The sequence below is a fragment of the Littorina saxatilis genome, linkage group LG6 (assembly GCF_037325665.1).
Source record: "Littorina saxatilis isolate snail1 linkage group LG6, US_GU_Lsax_2.0, whole genome shotgun sequence".
Taxonomy (NCBI): domain Eukaryota; kingdom Metazoa; phylum Mollusca; class Gastropoda; order Littorinimorpha; family Littorinidae; genus Littorina; species Littorina saxatilis.
Genome location: NC_090250.1, coordinates 27,925,535 through 27,931,534, shown reverse-complemented (window position 1 = coordinate 27,931,534; position 6,000 = coordinate 27,925,535).

Here is a 6,000-nt window from a genome sequence, read left to right as displayed (position 1 = left end):
GATTTAAAAACAATTTCATCTTATTCCTTGTCGGTTCCTGATTCCAAAAACATATAGATATGATATGTTTGGATTAAAAACACGCTCAGAAAGTTAAAACGAAGAGAGGTACAAGAAAAGCGTGCTATTCCGCTCAGCGCGACCATTACCGCACTATTCTGGCTTGTCGATGTCACTACCTTTGCCACGAGCGGTGGACTGACGAAACTACGAGTATGCGGTCTTGGTGAAAAAATGCAGTGCGTTCAGTTTTATTCGGTGAGTTCGAGAGCTTGACTAAATGTACTAATTTCGCCTTACGCGACTTGTTACATTTAGTCAAGTTTTGATTTTTAATCTGTGCTTGGATGAAAACACATTTCTAGTACAAAATCATTTTAAATCGGCTTTACCCGGAAAAATAAAGCGACATCAAAACTTACAGCCAAGCTGTCGGGCTGACGCTAAAAGATCAAAACTGAAAATTTAAAATCTGAAATCAGCCATCAACAATACTAGTGAGGCATGGCTTGCCGAAATCCGAGACGGGTCGAGATCGTCTCGACGAAACATGCGAACATGGGACCTAATTTGCATAACCGATTTAAATAAAATTTCTGAACACATGCACTTTCAGAGTACTCATGACATATCATACATTATTGGGTTTAGGAATGATAACGAACTCAATGCAATCATTTTTTTTAATCTGTAACTGACATTTTAATTAAAAAAATTGTTTAGAATGTTAATGAACAAATTATTTAACTAAGTTTTAAGCCTCCGAGCTGAAATGCAATCCCATAGTCCGCACTGAGTCAAAGATCGCTTGACTAAAATTTCAATCACACAAAAACTTCTGTACATACTGAGTAAACTTGTACAGTGTTCTGGAGAGGGCTAGAAGCAGTTAACAGTATAGCTTTACGAATTTGGTATGCTCTCACCTGTGTTTTTAAGGAAGACACGTTACTGGAATTACGAATAGAATTTGGAAGTGTATTCCACACGGTTGAAATCTTATGTTAAAAAGATCTTTCATCAACAGTTTTGTTCCTGGTCTTCGGAATGCGGAGGAGTTTTCAGAGGAGGATCTGAGGGAACGGGATTGCTCATAGACAAAGAGGGGGGGGGGGGGGGGGGGGTGTGAATTCTCAAAATATCTGTGCCTACTCAATGCTGTAGTTCACTGGAAGCCAGTGCAGGTAGTAATTAAGTAGGGATGTGAAATGGACTTTCTTGGTAATCTGAACAATGAGCCTGACACTAGCCTACCCTAAACTCTTTGTAATCGGTAAAGCTCTTCAGAGGACAGGCCAGTAAGCAATATGTTGCTGTAGTCAAGTCGACTCAGTGTCCACACAATTCCAACTTACCACAGAAGGGGTGTTGATTTTTGGTATGTGTCTTAGTGGAGAAGTCTGGCCAGATCACAGATTGTGAGGCAAACATTTTACGAGATGGAATGTGCCTTTATTTACGCGGTTTGGCAAAGCAGACTCTCTCCTGAAAATCAATTTGAGTGAAAGTATCTAAATAAGATACTTTTTTTTGTACTTTTTATATTTAGTCAAGTTTTGACTAAATATTTTAACATCGAGGGGGAATCGAAACGAGGGTCGTGGTGTATGTGCGTGTGTCTGTCTGTCTGTCTGTGTGTGTGTGTAGAGCGATTCAGACTAAACTACTGGACCGATCTTTATGAAATTTGACATGAGAGTTCCTGGGTATGAAATCCCCGAACGTTTTTTTCATTTTTTTGATAAATGTCTTTGATGACGTCATATCCGGCTTTTCGTGAAAGTTGAGGCGGCACTGTCACGCCCTCATTTTTCAACCAAATTGGTTGAAATTTTGGTCAAGTAATCTTCGACGAAGCCCGGACTTCGGTATTGCATTTCAGCTTGGTGGCTTAAAAATTAATTAATGACTTTGGTCATTAAAAATCTGAAAATTGTACAAAAAAATAAAAATTTATAAAACGATCCAAATTTACGTTTATCTTATTCTCCATCATTTGCTGATTCCAAAAACATATAAATATGTTATATTCGGATTAAAAACAAGCTCTGAAAATTAAATATATAAAAATTATTATCAAAATTAAATTGTCCAAATCAATTTAAAAACACTTTCATCTTATTCCTTGTCGGTTCCTGATTCCAAAAACATATAGATATGATATGTTTGGATTAAAAACACGCTCAGAAAGTTAAAACAAAGAGAGGTACAGAAAAGCGTGCTATCCTTCTTAGCGCAACTACTACCCCGCTCTTCTTGTCAATTTCACTGCCTTTGCCATGAGCGGTGGACTGACGATGCTACGAGTATACGGTCTTGCTGAAAAATGGCATTGCGTTCAGTTTCATTCTGTGAGTTCGACAGCTACTTGACTAAATATTGTATTTTCGCCTTACGCGACTTGTTAATTTTTATATTTAGTCAAGTTTTGACTAAATATTTTAACATCGAGGGGGAATCGAAACGAGGGTATGGTGTATGTGCGTGTGTCTGTGTGTGTGTCTGTGTGTGTGTCTGTGTGTGTGTGTAGAGCGATTCAGACTAAACTACTGGACCGATCTTTATGAAATTTGACATGAGAGTTCCTGGGTATGAAATCCCCGAACGTTTTTTTCATTTTTTTGATAAATGTCTTTGATGACGTCATATCCGGCTTTTCGTGAAAGTTGAGGCGGCACTGTCACGCCCTCATTTTTCAACCAAATTGGTTGAAATTTTGGTCAAGTAATCTTCGACGAAGCCCGGGGTTCGGTATTGCATTTCAGCTTGGTGGCTTAAAAATTAATTAATGACTTTGGTCATTAAAAATCGGAAAATTGTAAAAAAAAATAAAAATTTATAAAACGATCCAAATTTACGTTTATCTTATTCTCCATCATTTGCTGATTCCAAAAACATATAAATATGTTATATTCGGATTAAAAACAAGCTCTGAAAATTAAATATATAAAAATTATTATCAAAATTATTTTTTCGAAATCAATTTAAAAACACTTTCATCTTATTCCTTGTCGGTTCCTGATTCCAAAAACATATAGATATGATATGTTTGGATTAAAAACACGCTCAGAAAGTTAAAACAAAGAGAGGTACAGAAAAGCGTGCTATCCTTCTTAGCGCAACTACTACCCCGCTCTTCTTGTCAATTTCACTGCCTTTGCCATGAGCGGTGGACTGACGATGCTACGAGTATACGGTCTTGCTGAAAAAGGGCAGCTACTTGACTAAATATTGTATTTTCGCCTTACGCGACTTGTTATATTTAGTCAAGTTTTGACTAAATATTTTAACATCGAGGGGGAATCGAAACGAGGGTCGTGGTGTATGTGCGTCTGTCTGTCTGTGTGTGTGTGTGTGTAGAGCGATTCAGACTAAACTACTGGACCGATCTTTATGAAATTTGACATGAGAGTTCCTGGGTATGAAATCCCCGAACGTTTTTTTTATTTTTTTGATAAATGTCTTTGATGACGTCATATCCGGCTTTTCGTGAAAGTTGAGGCGGCACTGTCACGCCCTCATTTTTCAACCAAATTGGTTGAAATTTTGGTCAAGTAATCTTCGACGAAGCCCGGGGTTCGGTATTGCATTTCAGCTTGGTGGCTTAAAAATTAATTAATGACTTTGGTCATTAAAAATCGGAAAATTGTAAAAAAAAAATAAAAATTTATAAAACGATCCAAATTTACGTTTATCTTATTCTCCATCATTAGCTGATTCCAAAAACATATAAATATGTTATATTCGGATTAAAAACAAGCTCTGAAAATTAAATATATAAAAATTATTATCAAAATTTTTTTTTCGAAATCAATTCAAAAACACTTTCATCTTATTCCTTGTCGGTTCCTGATTCCAAAAATATATAGATATGATATGTTTGGATTAAAAACACGCTCAGAAAGTTAAAACGAAGAGAGGTACAGAAAAGCGTGCTATCCTTCTTAGCGCAACGAATACCCCGCTCTTCTTGTCAATTCCACGTGCACTGCCTTTGCCACGGGCGGTGGAGTGACGATGCTACGAGTATACGGTCTTGCTGCGTTGCGTTGCGTTCAGTTTCAGTTCTGTGAGTTCGACAGCTACTTGACTAAATATTGTATTTTCGCCTTACGCGACTTGTTTTTCTTTCCTTTCAGTAACATTAGTAAAGGTACATTTTACGGTTGACTTCGATTTTGGACAACCTTTCTATTTATTATTTAGTTCTATGAAGAAAACCCGTAATGCTTTACAGTAAATCGAGTTGATTTTACGCTCACGGAGCTTAATCAAAGTATAATGCAATTTTTGTGTTTCAAAAGCAAGATTAACATCCATATTGACATTAGCACTCGCTATAATCTATATTTTATTGAAGACAGAAACTGCAAATCCCTTGTAAAGTGAAATTTGATCTTTATTCCTTTGTGCTTCTAGGAATTCTGCAGAAATCAAAAGCTTTATGAATGACGTTCGGAAATAGATAGTGTGTGTGTGTGTGTGTGTGTGTGTGTGTGTGTGTGTGTGTGTGTGTGTGTGTGTGTGTGTGTGAGTGTGTGCGTGTGTGTATGTGTGTATGTGTGTGTGTGTATGTATGTGTGTGTATATATGTGTGTGTGTCTGTGTGTGTGTGTGTGTATGTGTGTGTGTGTATGTGTGTCACTGTCATGTTCATCCAATATAGCATGAAACAATTATTCAAATATAGATTGAAATATAAGTGAATGCTTTACCGGCAGTGCCGTGTGCTTAAACATGACGATCGCGTGCTCAGACCCTTAAGTCACGCAGTGACAGGATGTGACGACAACACACCGGAAGAAGTGAAAAGAGCAATCAGCCTGCCCGACCAGTGCGAGCGTAGGTCGTGCCCGCCGCTTTCCTGTGTGTGTGTGTGTGTGTGTGTGTGTGTGTGTGTGTGTGTGTGTGTGTGTGTGTGTGAGGGTGTCATTGTGTGTGTGTGTCATTAAAATCGATAAAAGCACTACACCCCGGTAATGACCGAAGTATGTTGTTTCTTGCGTCTTAAAAAGGCTGGACTTGCTGCGACCTATATTTTCATCATCCTCGTGACCCAAATATGTTCAACTGCGCACTTGTTGTGTCTCCAGAGTCTTCGTGGTAGCCGTTGTTGTTGTCGTTGTTAGCTTGTAATTTTGTATTGTGTTTTTCGTTGCTATCACAAACACAATTCTGATTCACAATGAGATAGTGATCGGTGAAATTAAAAATGGCTTGACGAAAAAGACTAATCCGAGATGCTGGTGTTTATACGTGATTTTTGCGTCCATCTGAGGCATTGTGCGTGTTTGCTTCCATGTTTTGGACACTTGGTCCCAAGAAAATTCTTCACGCTGAAACAAACATCGTTAGCTTATAATAATACGCAGCTATATTCCATAACAGAAGTGTTTTGGTTATCTGTTACGGAAGGTTTTTCCTGGAAGTGTCTGTGTGTAAATAACTATTCTATCAGAAATGCATGTCCTAACTCTGTTTACTAAGTCACTCCATTTCACACACACACACATCACTCAAACTAGGCACAAAGACTTAAACAAGTTATTGCCCTTTGCCCTCGTACCTATATTTAATTAAGTCATTCACACAAAATACATGTATGGCAATTCACACACAATCAACAATCACTTAAATTCACTGAAATATAATAATAAGTTGAGTTAAGTTACGTGGAGGAATATCTGTCCCTCGATGACGTCGTTTCAATGTTTATATTTGTGGATTCTTATCTCACTCGTTACTCACAGTTCACTTGTTACTCACAGTTCACTTGTTACTCACAGTTCACTTGTTACTCACAGTTCAGCGGGTTCATTTACTTGATCCATATTACACCAATGAAAAATTACGACCATGGTGATATGGGGTGGGATTCCACCGGATCCAAGAATTCCTGCGCTGCATTACAACCTTGTGCCGTTGCATCCGACGACCTTCTATGCAGTGGCGACAAGGAGGGGATGTTCATCTTCTTCCTTCTTTCCTGCAGTGGAGTAC